At 41.1% G+C, this 20108-nt stretch overlaps 1 long non-coding RNA gene across 1 annotated transcript; it reads left to right on the forward strand.

Moving 5' to 3' along the window:
* Window positions 1–11837: 11837 nt before the first annotated feature.
* On the forward strand, window positions 11838–17583 carry LOC123141774 (uncharacterized). The gene is made up of 3 exons (XR_006470412.1): window positions 11838–11939; window positions 12019–12228; window positions 17352–17583. It is a non-coding gene; the product is annotated as an uncharacterized lncRNA (long non-coding RNA).
* The last annotated feature ends 2525 nt before the right edge of the window (window positions 17584–20108 follow it).

Below are 20108 nucleotides of genomic sequence, written 5' to 3' on the forward strand. Positions count from 1 at the left end.
CGAGGTTCGAGCTCCAGCAACTCACTCATGTTTGGTTGCGTTTGAGCCAGGTGGGCTTGCAAGCCGACATCGAGGACACCATCAGTTGGGTGTGGACTCCATCCAATGTATACACCGCTGCTTCCTCGTACCGCTGCCGGTTCTTTGGTTCTTTTTTTTTTGACGGAACTTCTTTGGTTCTTTCTCACACATCAGTTTTTACAAACTTTGAAAAACACCGGTTCCTCCCAAATGCCGGTTTTTTCGTGCGGTTATGGCTTCGTGGTAGAGTCCTAACCAGTGCGAATTTATTTCCTCCTCCGTAGGAACATCTTTACTTGAAAAATTGCCCATATAATATTGTCCCCCAGCTGCAGGGTTCCATTCGTAGATTCTTCAAATTAATGGTTCTGCCTTACAAAGAACGATTGCTCATCCCTGAGGCACCCCATCTTCTGATTCCCACTCTTCTTTAGGTTGCACTCCTCTAAGAGCGCCCCCCCCCCCCCCCCCCCCCCCCCAGCTTGAGGAGGAGGGTGCCTAATGCCTCATGGCCAACTCGATGATAATGATTATATAATGGAATTAGCATGCTTGCCTCTGATGGTTATGAAGTTGAGTGGGGACAAATTTATTATGAAAGGATCAAGTTATATATCACCGGAGCATGTCTCAACTGGAACTAGCATGCTATGCAAATGGAGAAGTGGGGAAGAATAAGAAGGCTAGGTAGAATGTGGAGCTTCGGAAAATGTGAAAGATATTTCACATGGCTATGCATATATGTTAAGTTCATGCAGATGCACATGGTACAACTCCTACTAGCCTGGGCGCACCTATCATCGTCAACCAAACTCAATCAAATCTGGCTGCGTGCAATGGGCTCTTCTATTATGTTCTATAGTCCAATGTGTAGGTCAAGGCTATTGCCTTTGTAGTGTACTTTGACAACACTGTGATGGGGAAAAGTCATCAGGAACCAAACCAAAAACGAAGAACTTAGAGAAGCTACATACAGGGGATAGAAAGTATTACAAACATGAAGCAAGAAGGAAAATCATAACTCCTCTAATGGAACGAAAATTGAAGTTGCCGAAGTGCATCTATTGGACCATACCATAATGTCAACATGAGAAGGCTAGATCCCAATAGGTGAAACCTCGATTTCATTGTGGAAAATCATCGAATTGTGAGGCTTCCACTTATTCCACCATGAAATGGTGATGACTGATAAAGGAACCTTTTTTCCTATCCTTTCTCTACAGCTTAGAGTAAGGTTCTTTATTCCTGCCGAAATTTTCAAAAACCAACCGGAACGCTGAGAAACATTGCTATCGGTCGAATTATTTCAAATTCAAATAAATGATCCCATTTAAAAAAATCAGCATCTGATTTTTTTATCCCGGTCTAAGAAACTGTTCCCAGTTCCTAAAAACGTTCAGACTTATAAAAAATGTTTTCATGTTTAAAAATGTTCAGAAATTCAACATAGCATTAAAAATAAAATATTCAAATTTTCCAAAAAACATTAACATATTCAGAAAAATTTGGATACAAAAATACTAAAAACAGGCTGATACAGTAACATGGGTCGCTACAGAGGTCGATCTACAGTATCGCTACAGTGACTCGTTAAAAAATGGATAGAAACACACAACACGGAAATGCTTTACATGGGCCGGCCCCTCAAACTCGCATATCCAAATGGTCGACAACTATTTGCCGCACTGAGCGGCACATACAAGACGTCGTTTGCCTAAGCTGGTTGTTTTATCTCAGACTACGGCTTGGGGATTTGCCTGCACTCACTCTAGCCTTCAAAGCTGTATTTTGAATATAAGGTAGAGACTGTTAGAGCTCCTATTCGGCGCTTCAAGCGCAACAGAAGCTCCCTTGCACCACGCGTAGACGCTGGTGTGAGAAAATAATCGCACGAAATGAAAAAAAAACCATGAATTCAAAAAAGTTCACGGAATTTCAAAGAAAAGTAAAAAAATTGAAGAAAAGTTCATCGGTTTGAAAAAAAGTTCATCGAATTTGAAAAAGGTTCATCAATCTTTTAAAATAAACTTCATTGATATGAAAAAAGTTCATCAATGTCGAAATTTTTTCATCATTTTGAAAAAAAAAATCACTGAATTCATAAAAAATCACCGATTTTAAAGAAAAGTTCATCAAATTTGAAAAAAGTTCATTTTATCTGAAAACAATTCATAAAATTTGAAAAAATAACCATCGAACGTGAGAAAAAGTTTATTCATCTTTCCGAAAACAAATTCCTCATGAAAGAAAGTTTCAAAAATTTGAAAAAGGAAAAAAAGGAACAGAAAAATAAGGAAAGAAGAAAAGATCAAAAAAAATGTAAGTAAGCAACAAGTGGTGTGGTCGGGTGTCTGTCGTTTTACACACGGGCCGGCCCAAACGTGACGACGGGGTGTGCGCCCGTTAGTAAAATTACTAGTATCGGGCTCCGAATAGGATTTGCCCATCGTTATTGTCATGCATGACTACTAATCAATCAAAAAAATATGTTTCATTTTAGCGGGTAAAATGTGCATGTTAATAATTCACGGATCTTTTCATTCAGGCTATCACCAGAAAGCCTCAACTTTACCGGTATGTATATTAGCTCTCACAATTTTTACGTTTTTCTTCCTGGTTCATTAGTTTTAGATACTGTACATCTAGAAAAATTAAATGCAACCAACACTAATTTATTCAGTGAAAATGAGACTGGTGCCACAACAAGCAGATTAGATGAAGAGCTTCAAATGCGAACTGAATGTTATAGTGTCGATCTACTCCGAGAGTAGGTAGAACTTGCACGAACACAACAACCTAGGATAGATAGCAATCACCTGTTGTACGTGGAGGACGGAACATAGGGAGTTGAGCAAGCTAGCGCATGTTTGACTCCAAGTCTCCTCCCGGCTGTCATGAGACGTCCATGTTGTTCTTTCTGTAGTGTACTAGAAAGGATACAACTTACAAGTGTAGAAGTGCATAGAGGAATTTATGGTATCGTCCAGCCCAACATAACAGAACAGTAGAAGTAGCTGAGACCTTAGTTGAGGATGACAAATGGAACCTGGTTAGATGGTACTATATATACCATGTGCATGTGCGGGAACTGAGCAAATATGCATGCCCAATGCATTTGCAACGCTCGCCATTCATGATACCCTCCTACCAAGGTGATATCCCTCACACCTTCATATATAAATACTTCCTACATGCCCGCTAGTTCCCTCATCAAATCCTATTCTTGTATAATGATACAAGTGAGAGGGGGAAAAGAGAACGCACAGGGAAAAGTTAGGGAACATGGCCATGGAGATTGCCATCGTGCATTAGGCACCCTCCTTTCCAATTTTGGGAAATTGCTCTTGGAGGAGTGCAACCTGATGAAGTGGGTGAACAAGGCGATCAAGGGCCTCCGGGATGAAGTGTTTGAACAACTAGGCATAGGAGGCACAGGGGGAATTAGAATCATATGTTACACCTGATGTTCTACAGTGAAACCTTGGACATCTACTGATGTGGAACTTACGCGGTTCGTCCAATCTCGTAGGTACAAGTATTCGGTTGTTCAAACAAGCGTGAGAGAGGTAAAAGGGATAGATAGGAGAAGATATAAAAGTTAAGCAGGTCCTAACTAATCCTATTACATGACATGGTTCACAAGTCCTGCGAGATTCATATGTGGCATACAGAAAGACAGAGTAAGGCGCTGCGCAGAATGAAGAGTGGGAGGAACTAGATGGGGAATCTTACCCTTGTCCTTGGAGAATCTCATCAGGATCCATCATCTAGCTACTGAAACACCCTCTCCTCTCTCAATCAGCCGTTGCAGCAGTTGAGGAATGTTAGGGTTTGGGAGGGAGGGTCGAGCTAGGGTTTTCAGCCGGGAAAGAAGAGAGAGAAAAAAGAAATCACTAGGAGATGGAGAGGGAGAGGAAGGAGAATGGGTGGCCTGACCGCCGCGAATCGCCGGTGGCTCGGCTCCGGGGATGGGGACGGGGCAGGGAGCGAAATCACCAGCTCCTCTCGCTCAGTGCAGTGGAGTGGAGACGGAGAAGAAAAAGTCGACACTGAATTTGGGCCATCCAAGTCCAGCCCAGTCTGTCAACTAAAAAGACCACAACAGTGCTATTTGCTGATGTGCCCTGCTGAGAGGCTTTTCTTTTTAGTGCTGTGATTAATAAAGAGCATCACTTTGATATTTGTCAAATTATGCTCCTTCAATTAATTAACATGCACAAAAATAATCAAAAATTATTAAAAAGATCGACAGCCTTATCTGCCGACCATGATAAATGGGTCTGATCGATCATTTTGTAGCTAGTAGTGCGCCTGGGCAAAAGAAAGCTTTGTAGCAGCAGCAGCAGCGACAAAATGGCGAATATGGTAGGCAGCAGCAGTTGAACAGCATTGAAAATTCAGTGCTTGTAATCAGTAGCAGAAACCCAAGCGAGCAAGCTATACCAGAAGGGCACACAGTACAATGCGAGCAGAGTTTTTTCTCCTTCTTCATTTTCCAATCTATTAACCTAATTGGGAGTAAAAATCCTGCCAAAAAACATCTTACATTATTGGACTGACGGATGGTGTACTATTTTAGCAATTAGTGTCAATGTGTGCAGGCCTTTTATTTTTGTCATTAAAGTTAATATTAATCGCTAAATTAGTATAAAGCATGGCCGCCTCCTCCCCAAACAAATCTAGGGTTCTTCTGCCTCATGTCGGTGCCGCCGCCAGAACGCCCCGTCTCCAGTGGCATTAGGGCCATGGCGGCACCGTGGATCCCGGCCCTTGCAGGCGGGAGGATTATGTTTTAAGATGTTTCTTCGAGTTTTGTTAGGGTTTGCTTTCTTGCTCAGAAAGACGAGACGGTGGCGACTCCTTGAAGATGGAATAAGCTTCTCCCCGCTTAGCCCCCTGTCCCGGTGGTGCGTCTAGCATCGATAATACTAGAAACATAACCTACTCTGACATGCCATGAACGACGTAAACTCATTTTATTATGAGGTAAATAGACCTAAAGTCATAGAACTTGCGCATGACGGCCAGTTTGGTGCATAAACTTGCAAAATACGTGTTTTCGGTCATCTAACTTGTCCTACCATTCATATACGGTGCTTTCTATAGTATCCGACCGTATCCGTGCACGCGTGGCATGCCAACATGGCAGGAGGCCACTGTCGGCGGGTAATCCGCGCGCACTTTTTTAGAAAGCCCCCATGCATTTTATTTATTAACGATGAAACTCCTCTAATAATAAAATGACAAATACAGGAGCGGTGCCTAGGATTTGTACCCACTACCTGCTGGGTTTCACCACGCATAGATAGCAACCTGAACTGCTGACGGTTGACGTTTAATGAGCACAATTTTCTTTATATAAGATAGAGTATACGAATTAAAGTAGAAATCAAAACCGAAAAAGGTGTGAAAAAAGGGGAAGCCCCGTTTCGAACCTACGATCGCATAAGCTCGTTGCGTGTGCGAGCGCCAACCACCCGGCCACAATTATATAGACTTAAACAGATAAACACAATTTACCTTATGTATTCTTCTTTATTTTTTTCTATGTAAGAAGATAACTTATATTCTCAGAAATCTTTTCGGAAAAATCAACTAGACTTTTGTTTGAAGTCGTATAATTTTAATAAATTTTAAAAAATAGATAAAACGAAATATCGTGCAGAACGAATCTACGTACATTTTTCGGATAAATCAACCAAATTTTGTTCAAATTCGAATAATCTACATAAAATAAAATATAGTTCATAATGTATGTACATAAATATCTTTTGGACGAATCAACATATTTTTTGAATTAAAATAATTCTAAATTCAAAAATCTAGATAAATAAAATATAGTTCAGAATGAATCTACGTAATTTTCTTGGACAAATAAACTAAATTTTATTTGAATTTGAATAATTATAAATTTCAAAATGTAGATAAAAGGAGATATTAGTGAACAATGAATGTACGTATTTTGTTGGACAAATAAATGAAGAATTTCTATTAATTGAAATAGTTCTAAATTTGAAAAATTACATAAAAGAAAATATATGTCAGAATGAATGTACATAAAGTTTTCAGAAAAATCAACTAAATTTTGTCTGAATTCAAATAAAGTTTACCTAAATAATATAGATAAAAGAAAATATAGTGCAGAATGAATGTACGCAAAAAAAATAGAAAAACGGAAATTTTGTTTGAATCCGAATAATTTTAAATTTTAAAATCTAGAGAAAATGAAATATAGTTCAGAATGTGTCCTTTTATTCAAAAGAATATATATGTAGTAGTCCGTATTTAACATCAAGCAGATCAGGTTGGTTGGTTAGGAGACGTGCACTAGTGTGACATGCCGCCCGTTCGATCCCACACCTACCCATTTGTTTAAACCGTACATCGACTTGTAAGAACATAAAACAACCGAGGGTGTTTCACAAAAAAAAAGTGCACTGCACTTCAGCCTCTCCTAGAAAAAAACATGTGCACTACAGTTCAGCCGCTCATAGCCATTGACAATGGGCCCTGTCCATGCTGACGTGCCAGCGAATACACCCGCGTACAAAAATGTAATCTTATTTGCGCGGAACACGTCAGCGCAAGTTTGATGACCAGAAGCACGTATTTTGCAATTTTGTGCATCAAGCTGACCGCCGCGCGCAAGTTCTAAGACTTTCAATGTATTTACCTCTTTCATTATGGTTCCATGACAATGCCATTGCTTTCTTGTGAAACTGGATGTAACATTTTCAGATGATATGGACTAAATATATATTCCGTCAGCGCTTGTTGGTTTTCTTTCTTCTTTTCTTTATCCATGTGCTTGAGCGACAGTGTTGCACACCACCCTTCTCACCTTTACTAAGCAGTAGTTTAGCATTCCTAGCACTCCAAAACGTCCTTGACAGACGTGGTCTTGACCGATATGGTAGAGTGTCGGTGCAACGAGCAACCACAATAACTCTAACGCTTTCCACTATAACCAATGACATATCTGATCAACCCAGTGGAATCATGTTCCTCCAAATTCGAAGCGCGTCATCCTTGTGCTGAGAGTGGCTTGCTGGCTCCTCAAGTTTTTTAGATGGTCATCATCCTAAGGCAGAACCGCATGATATATATGCAGGTCGTTTACTGAAGTACACACAAATTTACTTTAGATGAAGCACTCAAGAAGCATATATAAATCGAGAAGAAGCTTTACTGTGAAGAATAATCTAGCCTTCGCCGTTTTAGGTTTCTTCACAATGTGGTTCTGAAACGAGGGAAAAATTTGAATGGAATTAGCCCACACGAGGAGAGAAACACAAACTTTTATCAAATAATTAAACATGACATCAACCTTTTATTTCCGCTCCTCTCTTTCCAATTGTTCTTACATACTTCCTCCGTGCCTAAATATAAGTCTTTGTAGAGATTTCACTAAATAGACTACATACGGAGCAAAATGAATGAATCTACATTTAAAATGCATCTATATGCATCCGTATGTGGTTCATAGTGCAATCTCTACAAAGACTTATATTTAGGAACGGAGGGAGTAATTTAATAGGTAAGGTCGCAACATCTTTTCCTGAAAGTAGTTCAAAAGTAATATGGGGAATAGTAAACTAGAGTAGGTTTATCAGTGGCAGCAATTCAATATGCACATAAAACTCATAAAAATACATACCATGTGTTTCTTTTATTGCTACAGTGAAGTATGTAGGGTTTGAAAAAACTCAGGAAAAAACATTTTGTCAAATAGCCATAAAAATGCAGGTCAATTTTCTATATAAGAAACAATAGTACAAGTCATATTGATACATATAACTCAGAATATTGGGTCTGCCATAATCTTGTTAGAGATTATGTCCAATGACCATAATTTCTAAGATTGACTAAGGATCTGATTCGTAGGAGGTACTGATTTGCAAATAGAACCAAATGTGTAGGAGGATAAATTATGGTGGTACTCTAGGCCCAACAACACCCCAGCCCTGCAAAAGTTCAATTCGTACTTTGTCAATCTTAGCCAGAGTTTTTCCCATTTGTTGGATGGGTGGATTGAACAAACGGAAAGTTATAGTGTAGGACAAGCTCCTCGGTACCCACTATCTCTGCCGTCCATGCTCCTTTCTGTTCCTGGAGATTCGCACAATTGCAGGCTAGTGTCACTGTACGCTAGAGTGATTAAGGTCTTTCAACTCTGATGGGATACCTGCTGCGTCTAAACTCTGGTGGACGCATATGCACTGTTCATTCATTGAGACAGCACAGCTTTGCAGACCTCGCAGCCCAAGAATTTATGTGAACCTCGTCACATGACCACCAGCTCCTCACACCCAATTATTTTTACCCCTTTTTCTTCACCTTTTCAGTCCGGTGCCCATGTGAAAGGAGAGAGAGCATTTATTTTTCTATTTTTATTTCAGCACAAGCGTTTCTTTATAATCTCATGTGAGAAAGGACAAATGGCAGCAGGAAAGAGAAAACATTTTTTTCGTAAGATAGAGGCTGGGAGAGAGGAGAGAGAGAAAAGAAAAGTCACATCAGCCTTAGATATTTGAGATTTGACTTCTGCATGTCATGTTGTTTGTAAAGAGAGTGAGCATGCGGAGAGAGAGCGTGTGAGACTGTGGGCAGTCATGTCAGAGAACCGTGTTATGCATGCATGTGATTAAGTGCGCTCTGCAAATGGTGTCGTTTCTGTTGCTACATTCTGCAAACTATTTAGGCTGTGCACATATCCCTAAATGGTCGGATGGCATTGATAGGAGGTGCCGTGGAGCTCGGCCTTTGAAAAAACACACTCACACTTGAACAAATGGATGTGTACATTACTAGTTCTTTAGTTGAAAGGTTGGAATATTCATATCCTTGGATTGATGATCTTATGTGCCCTGAATAGAAGTATACGGAAATATGATTAACCGTAAAAGCAATAGATACACATTCAGGTTTCGTAAGAACATGCATGTGCCAGCTCCTATAATTTCTTTCTTCATGCAGCTGTTTTAAGAACAGAAAACTCATAAAATGGACTCATGTAACGGCTATAAGAGAATGTAAGTATCGTCCAGTTTGATGTCCATTTTTGTTTCCGGGAGGGGGGGGGGGGGGGGGGGGGGGGGGGGGATGTGGTTTCCTGCTAGTGAATGGCACCAAAAAATAAATCGATCCATAGTATGTCTTCATTGTTTTTAGCTGAATATTAAGTTGTGTCGCACTTTTTAACACCATATTGGTCCTTACTACTTTGGACCCCATCATCATCACGTTGGATGGCAACACTATGCATTTAATGTATACATTTTATTTTGATTTTTGTGCACAACTCTTGGTCAGTACATTATTTGTCACATGCTCCAAGTCATGTAAAGGCCATGGTAAGAATATTCGTGCATTGGTATATGGTTCATGTCATTAAAATTTTGGGAGGAAAGCCAGTGCATAATTTCTCCCTAGAAATGATATTATCACAATTACACACACTATGGTGGTGGTTGGTTTGGGATTTTAGCTCATTATCAAATTACACTTGGACCTCAGACACGTTACTCATAGCGATGCCCCATTACGAAAATGCCATGTAAACGAATCACAACCTTGTTTCGAACTGGATTACCCCAACCCCCACCATGATCCCATTAAGATACTAGACTGAACAATTCCTCCCCTGACGCGTTAGCTTAATTACCCCCTCCCACAATCTGCGTTGCCTCCTCCCCCCTCTCCCAGATCTCATCAACCTCCCACGATCTTCTCAGCCTCCTCCTCTCATTCAGTCCCCTCGACCATCCACGATCCCCTGTTACTACTCCTCTCCCCCTCCCCTCAACCCCCTTCACCAAGATCTACTCTACCACGGTGATCTTCCTCCTCCTCCCTACTTCCCCTAGGCCCCAATCCCGTCCACCAAGATCTTCTCTCAAACAAAGATCTTCCTCCTCTCCCCCCTAATCCCCCGCCCCTCTCACGATCGGCTTTGTCTCCTCCCCCATCCCACAAAACCCCCTCCACCTAGATCTACTGTGCCATTGAGATCTTCTTCCTCCTCCCCTCAATCTCCTCCACCCAGATCTACTATATCTCCGAGATCTCGCCCCTTCTACCGCCACGATCCGCTCTGTCTCCTCTCCCTCGCCCCTCCAATCTACTCCACCTAGATCTACACTTCAATCGAGATCTTCTAGTGGGTGGTAGGTCTTTCCGTCATCTGACCTCCTAATCGGCATACTTTTGGAGCTACCACGCCATGGAGCAGCACTTACCCTAATCCACTGCGCCACCCGTGGAGCACCCAGGTTATTTTTCTCCACAATTTCATCCTCTCATCACTATCACACCTCCCCTGATTTATTTCATAAATTGCTTGGTTTGTTCCCCCACATCACTATCACCTCCTACCAATTTGCAGAATGGGTGATATAAACAAGAGGAAGAAATTAGCGCAAGAGAGTTGTAATTTTGGAATCTCAGACCTCCCGGATGATATGCTTGAGCACATAGTATCCTTCCTATCATTGAATGAGGCCGTGAGGACTTGTGTTCTTTCCAAGAATTGGAGCTACATATGGAAATTTGTGCCTACCCTACGTATTTCTGATACAATCGATAAATGTAACAACTTAATAGACAATTTTTTGCGTGGCCGTGGAAACACCGCAATCATTGTTTGTGATATCGAGTTGACTAATCTCGAGAAGGTAGAAATGCATGACATGATAGACACATGGATCTTTCATATCGTGAATCTTTGCCATGTTCAGGAGCTCAGAGTCATTAGCTGTATAGAGGATGATTTCCTACAGTTCAGGGATCAAGCTCTCATCTCCAAGCACTTGAAGAGGTTAGAGCTTGATAAGGTTTGCTTAAAAGCTAGCACTATTGATTTCTCAAGCTGCCCTGCATTGGAAGAAATAGATCTGATGTTTTGTTGGATTGAAGCAAATTACATTATATCAAAGTCATTAAAGCGCCTGATTGCAGTGGAATGTGAATTTGATAGTGGGTGCACGCACTCACATTTCTGTCCCCAACCTCATCTTTCTTAAGTTAACTGATATTTGGCATTATACTCCTTTATTTGAAGCCATGCCTTCACTTGAAGTTGGATATGTCAGTCTAGGCGAGGACTGTTTAGACTATTGTAACAATAATAAATCTTGGGGATGTGATAATGTGGACTGCGGTTTTGGTTGCACTGATGGTTACAAATATGATAGCATTCTTCTGGAAGGTTTATCAAATGCCAGTTACTTGGAGTTGCTAAGTGAACCAAGCATGGTATGTTTGCACTTTTTGGGCGTCCCTATTGCTCATATTTCCTTGCTCTTGCAATCTATGGTAGATTATCCACCAATTGAATTACTTATATTGTTTTGTAACCTTTTCTATTGAAGTAACATGCAATCAAAATGTATATATGCATTACTCTAACACTAGAAACAACATACATGTCGATTTCTACTATTATGTTCTAGTGGGCTGTTATTTTGGATTTGTTGGAACACCATACAAGAATATTAATCTATAGAGCCCTGAACACTATGTAACTTGAAACCATATATTAGAGTTATTATATTTTAAAAATTAGGACTTCTTTGCATATTGCCAACATTGGTATGTCTAATTATTTATTAGAGATAAGAAATGCATATTTCTTTATTGCTTTCACCAATTTACTATAATCAACTTTGGCTATTACATGTTTCAATACTAGAACACATGGCTTTCCACACTTGCATATACTTAATACACCTAAAAATACATCATTCTTATTCTCTTTTATCTAGTTCATTTTTGATAGGGATTTGCGGCGATGCCCTACATTTCGAAACTTGAGGACACTGATACTCAATGAATGGTTTTTGGTTGCTAACCTCCATGGACTTGCACGCGTTCTTCGCAACTCACCTATTCTAGAGGAGCCGAATCTCCTACTTTTAGAGGTATGGCCACTATGACTATATCTTTTCTGAAAATTGATTGTCGGTCGATAACATTTATGAATTTATTTGTCTACTCTAGGAGCCTAAAGAGGTGGTCGAATCTAACGGAGAACATTATCAACTGGAACATCCCCTATTAATGGAGACCCTTAAGGAAGTCAAAGTCAATTGTGAAAGACAATATATGTGGGTTCAGGAAATAATAAATATTTTGATTACTTTTGGTATATCGCCTGAGATAATTATTGTCAAAGAGAGCCAAATGCATCCAGATGTCATTTAGCTATTGGTATGTACCCTGAATTCAAATTTATCTCCATAGTTTACCTTGTTCACAAATAATATTATGTGGGAACTAAATGTAAGATTTATATTTAATCGCAATAGCAATCTTAATGTTGATCGAAACAAAAATAAATATGTTTCCACATTTGGCGAACCAGAATTGAGGATGATATTACAAGTGGTGTACAATATGGTTTTTTAGAAATCATGTCAGAATGTGCCCATATACTTTCCTGGTCATAAGTTGAAGTGTTCTTCTTGCATGCATTCCTTCTATTACCTTTATAGATAGAACTTGACATGACACTGCTACAGGTTTGGAAAAATTATTAGCTATCATGGGTCTAAACATTTTTATAGCGCTTCATGCACCATATTTATAAATCGATGTCTTTATGATCTTATGCATCAACCCGCATATAAATAACACCATGTATATTTGTTTTGATCCAAACCTTCCTTGGTTTAAATATTGCTCTTTAGGTTGTGTGTGTTGCCCCAATCCATAACAAGAAATAGTTTAAGAAAGAAAATGAAGTGGTATAAAACACCTGACATATGTATTTGCGAACAAATTACTATGTATAATTACATGCATTGAACACACAAAATTAACAACAAATTGATTGAAGCTAAATATACAAGCCTCCACACCATACTTAAGTGCTTATATTATTTTGCTTTCTATGCATACCGCAAAGATAATTATAGTTTCATAATGTTCCAAGAAATCGCATGAATATTTAAAATATCTTAAAATAATTCTAAGCCATTTGAGTTCACATCCTAAGATATACACACTTCTCTTATTACTGAAGTGAATGATAATGTCTTTACTCATATAATTGTTAAGGATAGTCAAGCAGTTCACATAATGACTATCTTTTAGGGGAGAGCACGACCATAAACATGTATATCACATACTGTTTAGAAACCACAGCAAAGATGGGTTGCGAACCATATGTTGTTAGATAGTTATAGGTCCTTGTATTTAGGATTCGCCACAAATGATACTTTAATTAACTGTGATACACAAATGTCAAAGATTGTTGGATCTAGGAGATGCATGTGATTTCTCTTGCATAATACATGATTCGATCTTGGATTTGTCATCTCTTAACTTGTCATCAACCCATCATCACACATATCATTCATCACATAACATGTCCATCACACAAGAAAATTTGGGAACACACGTAGTACACAGATGATACACAAAGCATTCATCACACATAGCGTAATGGCATTTGTAGTCAAAGATCGAAGAAGGGAGAGGGTCCATGTCAGTGATCAGTACACATTCGATCTTATGCCATTTTTAGTTGAAGGTGAAATGAAGGAGACACTAGTAGAAAACAGGGCTTTGGTTGGGGCCTGGCCAGCCCATTAGTCCCGGTTCTGTCACGAACCGGGACCCATGGGGGGCATACGTCCCGGTTCGTGCGCCCAGGGGGCCGGCCAGGCCTCGGGAGGCATTTGTCCCGGTTCGTGTGGACCCATTTGTCCCGGTTCTAGGCACGAACCGGGACCAATGGTCCTCGCTCCTGGCCCACAACCATTGGTCCCGGTCCGTGCCTAGAACTGGGACAGAAGGGGGGCCTTTAGTCCCGGTCCCAGCCATGAACCGGGACCAATGAGGTGGCTATATATAACCCTCGCCCGCGAGCAGAGCACTCCACTGCTCTGTTTTTCTTGCCGGCGAGGGGAGAGCTTTGTGGTGCTCTAGCTCACCTCCTATGCACATGAGGTGTTCGATGAAATGCCCGAGCCACACTAGTTAAGCTTTCTCCTCTCGAAGCTCGACCTCCAAGCTCCATTTTCCCCGAGATTTGTCTAGGTTTACCGGTCCATCACGTCCCATCCCCGTCTTCACCGCTGTCGATCGCCCGCACCGATCTCGTCGCCGGCACCACCGTGGTGAGCCTCTTGTTCAAATTAGACGTGGCAGATGCGGGATGAACTCCTACCACAAGATCGCATGAAAGCAATTCAAGAGGAATTGGCGGGATTCTTTCTTGATCACGTCATCAATAAAGCCGGAGAATACCATGTGGAAGTTGAGTTCAGATATTAGGGGATTGTAAGAGATCTTATATTGTATATATGTAACCAGTAGTAGCGTCGGATAGATATACGAAAACTTGTTGTTCGACCAATCTCTCGGAGGAGAGGTCGATATCACTTCTGTCTGTATGCATATGTTCATGACAATCTTCTGTACTTAATGGTTTCCTTCATTTGCTTACTAGCTAGCGTGTCGAGTCCTCTCTATACGTATAGTACGTAGCATCGACCAAGCACGGAGATAAGAGAGGACACTTCTCTCTATTATCTAGCTAAAACAATATATGAAACACCTAAATTAACCCTACAAACCCCCTAAAACCACCAACCCCCCCCCCCTTCAGAAAAAAACAAAAACCCTAGCCCCCTGAAATGATGACGCGTGGTAGCTTATTGGTCCCGGTTGGTATCACCAACCGGGACAAAAGGCCCCCCTGCCAGGGCAAGCCGCAACATCCACGTGGAGCCCCATCTGTCCCGGTTCGTATAAGAACCGGGACTAAAGGTATTGGGCTTTAGTACCGACCCTTTAGTCCCGGCCGGTTCCCGAACCGGGACAAATGGGCCTCATGAACCGGGACAAATGGGTCTTTTTCTACTAGTGAGAGGGTCCATGTCAGATATTAGTACACCAACGATCTTATGATCCACTAGAAGGTTGTTGACGACAATAGAGAGAAGGGCAGTGTACGGGTGTATAGGTCTATAATCAGGGAGGTATATCGTACCAACATGAACAAACATAGTACGTCTACATATGAGTGTCCAGACACATTACTCTAGTAACATACATTCAAGAGGTCTAGAAGATGGAAAGGGGGTTTGTTTCCTTGTATTTCAAATATATCTCTGGAAGGGGAATAAAAGGAACGAATAATTTCCTAGCTAGCTTCCTCTGGATCTCCATGAATTTTTTTTGTCTTTGTTGACAAACTCCTCAACTTCCAGTGGTGTAGATGAGGAGGTGGGAGTCATTATGATCCATAAATGACCTAAGTTTTCACCGGGGATTGCATGTAAAGGGTTGTGACTTTATCCAAGAATTGGGATAACGACTTACAAACCAGGTCAACATATCTTTGAGAAAAATCATCACTTGTTTCCTTAAAAACAAGCAAGCACCTAGTGGGGATCTTGGTTGCCAGCACCTAGTGGGTTAATCTAACTGCTTAGGTAGTCATCGGAGGTGTAACAGTTGATGATACCTTTGTTGGTGATGATTATAATATGTTTAACTGTCAAGTGAGTCTCTCCTGAAAGTGGTGGGAAGGATCAGTAGTCATCTAAAGCAAAAAATCATCTTGTCCTATGCTGGACCACCGTGGGGGTTTTGCAGTAGCGGTAGGTAAATTTTGGGTCTTGAGCTAACCAAGATTTCTGGGCCGACATTAGGATGCAACACATCTACTTTTTTTAGCAGAGACGAGATGGCTAGCTTCGCCCACTACCTCCACCATATCGCTACTTCTTGTAGTTTTTATGCATTAAGTAAGGTAGTCGAACACCTCCAACGAGGGATGCATTCCTACCCATAACTCACCGGGATGTGCAAATACCAACTATTATGAGATGTATTTGGGGTTCAAATTCACCAACTCTAAATATTTCTACTTTAAGAAGTCCAATTGGGCCATGATGCAGTCCTTTGTGGGGTTGGGGAGCCAGTCCTTCTTGGCCAAAAGACACCACATCTAGCTTGTCGAGACGAGGAACCTTAGTATACTGGCACATTTATAAGCAGAGAGCACTGCATCCTCTCAATTTATTACTAGACCAAAGTTTAAAACCGAATTCCTCTTCATCCACTTTTTGTTTTTATACATCCACGTAAAAGCTTACACATATGTACATAGTGGTGATGGTTGTCTCTCCTTGTGTAAAACACAAGGTATGCATCCTAAAGAACATAAATATAAAGAACTACTATCAGACGGAAATATATTAAAGTAGCCAAGAAATTTGCCCAACTTCTTTAAAATCTCAAAATAAAACATGATATTTCTACCAAAATAAGTCCTCCTTGGGGTGCACCATTAAAAATTATGATAAAATTATTTAGAAGTCTTCAAACATGAAACTAAGACATCAGATAATGTAGCCACACATTTCTATAAGGTCCAATTGCACCATTGCCCCATTTCACTCGAATTGTACATTTGCACCTTTCTTGACGCATTTAACGCTTTCAAATCTGACCACTCGTCATGCCACTGCTCAAATTAGGGGACTCAAGAGTGTATGCCAAGTCAACAATTAAAATACCAACCTTTTTATCCTTGCACAATTTCCCGACATCTTTCTTCTACTTTGCATATATGGACTCGTTTGACATCATGATTTGTATTCTTAAATTTTATTAAAATTGTATTAATAAACTATGATAGCAAAACATATGATTTAAATTTTATTGAATTGTATTAAACCTGCAACATATTGACATTCCATAAAGCCGCAAAGAATTGTACCACCTAAGCATTATAAGTCCGGTCCCCAAAAGTTAAATAAACGCACCAAGGATGCCCTGTTTATAAGTATGCACTACTGGTATCCTTCAATTTCCTTGATTTTTTTAATCTTTATCTATCTTTTTTGAGATTTCTAAACCATAGTTAAACTCGTTGCTTGTTCCCTACAAATTTATTGCTTCCCTTGGGATGAATTGGTCCCACCACCTGTAACATTTTCCTCTAGTGGCATGCATGTTAACCTAGGTCATATGTACCATTGGTTTTATAACTGATTTTTTATAAACAAATCAGAGGATCCAAATTTCCCAAAAGATGAACACCTACCAAAGGTTATCCACGGTACTAAAATAGGACTGGTAGGAGTCGTAGTCGCAAAAAGGTCATCATAATCTCCAAAAAAACATGGTAGTGGAACTAAAATAGGAGTCATGACCTTCTAGGCCTAATATCATTCAATGAGATTTTTTTTTCTATCCATCAAGCATGTAACTAAGACAACAAGCAATGTGGCTTTATATTTTTATATGGGCCAATTGCACCATTACTCATGTTTTCAACTCACAGCTCATTGCCTTTTCTTTTTTGCATTTTGCAGGGCTTTTAAAACTCCAAAGATTTATTACTCCCCTACTTTTCTTAGTGGACTGAATCATGTATGTCAACTCAGCAATGGAGATATATTACCCCTGCACAAGTGCACCTATTTTCTTATTGTAGTTTGCATACATATACATAGACCGTGAGTTGTATTCTTAAACTTGCATGAAAATATACAAGGCGACATATTGACAGATCTTGACAACAAAATGTATGTTTTAAATTTGATTGTATTCTGAATTTATTTTGAGATCATTTTGCTGGCCAATCAAATCACCAAATGGTTTCCATAAAAGCATAAATGCATGTTTGGTCCATGATGGTCCAACATAAGCAACAATACAGGCCTCGTTTATAAGTGTTTCACAATAAGATCCTCTTATTTGCGCAATGCTTTTCCCTTTATCTAAAAAAATAGATTTCAAAACAATACATTATGAAAAGGCTTGTGTCATTCACGAGCTTATAGGTGGCATGGTCGATCATAGAGTTAGATTGCCATTTCTCCAACCAGATGAAAAAAATCACTATTAGCCAAACTTAAATTTCGCTCGATGCATATTAGCCACTCCCAGAACAATTAATGATGAAATTAAGGTGGTTTAGTCCTCTTAAATGAAGTGGATTCCAACTATATGTTAATTCACCGATATCTTGCGGCACCATTTTTGAACAATGAGGCAGGCTGGGTGCGAAAAGGACAATATAAACGTACACCGTCATGTAGTGTGTCATGGTCTTCTGACGCCATAGCTTCGCCTGTTTCGGGCGCGACCACACCGTCCCGCCCCTTGTTGTGGACTTTTGGCTCCACTTCTTCTCCTGGTTCTAGCGTGATCACACCATCACGCCATGTGTCATGGTCTTTTGGCGCTACGACTTCGCCTGGGTTTACTGGCGCGGATGCACTCACCGGACCTGTGTCCAGCTGACCAAGATCATCTGGATCCTACTCATCCACTAGCTCGCACATCAGCATCATATCTCCATCGTCTCCTTTCTTAGCCATGAGCGCCTTCAGCTTCGGTGCTTCCTCACAGTTAGCCTTGAAGTGACTGAGGAGGGAACACTTATAACACCTTACTTTTATGATGTCAAACTTCCTCCTCAGTGGTGCAGGCGCATCCTCATCATCCGAGTCGGCGAAGTTCTTTCTCTCCGAGCGCTGCTTCCCTTTCCCCTTCTTGCCGCTGCTCATGGATCCGCCTTGCTTGTCTTTTGACAGGGCGATCCATTGCGCCTTTGTTAGTATCAGGTGCTCACTCGCCTCCACGTCGCCGAAACTGAGACGAATTCTCTCATCATGGGGCTTGAACCTTCGGACGAGATCCTCAACCGTGAGAGTTTTCAGGTCGAGACATTGCTCGATCGACGTGACGATCTGGATATAGCATGCCGGCGCGGTGCGCAAAAATCGTCGGACGATGGCAACTTATTCTAGAGTTGAACCTTAGCTGCGTATGCCGTTGACGAGAGTCTTGAGACGGGAGGCAAACTGATGAACCGTCCCACTTTCATCCATCTCAGGCACTCGTAGCTTCTCATCAGGGACTGAAGGTGTGCTTCCTTGACACGGTCATGACCCTAGTGCAGGATCTTGATGGTCTCCCATGCCTCCTTCGATGATTTCTTTCTGACGAGGTGCTGCAGCACATCCTTCGGCATTGTGGAGTAGATAGCCGTTAACGCCTGACGATCAATCTGATACTTCACCGCGCCATTCGCATACTCAGCGCCGCCGGGGTCGACGGCTTCCCAGAACTCAACCCCCTCCATCGCGACCTCCATGTTCATCGCCCATAGTGCGTAGTCCTCTTGATCCAGATGGGAGAATTGCGACACCCCACCATCGGCATCGGTACTCCCGCTGCTGCCGCCACGATCTCCTTGCCTGTGTTCGACATGATCTTCGAGTGCTTTCCGAAGATCACGAACGACAAACCAAGCTCTGATACCAATTGTTTGCACTGGTCCCGTACGATGTGACACTGACGAGTACTTTCTGTCGAGGTGGCACGCATGCACAACCGGCTGCTTGATGCGTTCTAGCCGGCCGATTCTTTTGGCCAACACATGCATGTACAACACAACCAAGAAGACACTCAGGCAGGTGGATCGATTCTAGCTACGACAGCTAGCTAGCTTGAACGAGTCGCCGGTTAGCTGGACAAGACACACTTACAAAGTACTACTTGCCGTGGACACACACGGGATACACGAGACGCCGAGATTGATGGCTACGTGAGCGTGTCGCTCCCATTGAATATCTTTCTATTGAACTGGGTTTGGTACAATTACAGGGGCAGGTTACAAAGTATATAAATAGCACCTAGGCTAGCTAATACCAAAACCTACACGGTGACGGTTCCAAGCTCGAGCCGGACTGGACAACGTGGTTAATCCCAACATTGAACATGCTGCAAGTTCATTTAAATGCATCTTACTCAATTAGCAAATTACTCAATAGGAGTTGCTAGATAGACTTATTAAAGGAAATGCAATTGTGATTCAGTCTCGCAGTAGTAATTGATGACGGGTGTTTTTATTGAAAGGACAAAGTGAAAGTACAGTTGATTTTCCGAGCTGACAGTTGTGAACTGAAGCACAAGAAGATGTTGTAAGATTGTGTTTGTACGTAGGATGCAATGATGGAATCACATTCCCAGCTGCAGCCAGGCTTTTCGTGTTGCTCATCATGATATTAAGGCTTTTCTTGCGTAGACTGAATAGACCAAGGCACCGATACGGCACCAGC

This window comes from Triticum aestivum, chromosome 6D (assembly GCF_018294505.1).
Source record: "Triticum aestivum cultivar Chinese Spring chromosome 6D, IWGSC CS RefSeq v2.1, whole genome shotgun sequence".
NCBI classification, from domain to species: domain Eukaryota; kingdom Viridiplantae; phylum Streptophyta; class Magnoliopsida; order Poales; family Poaceae; genus Triticum; species Triticum aestivum.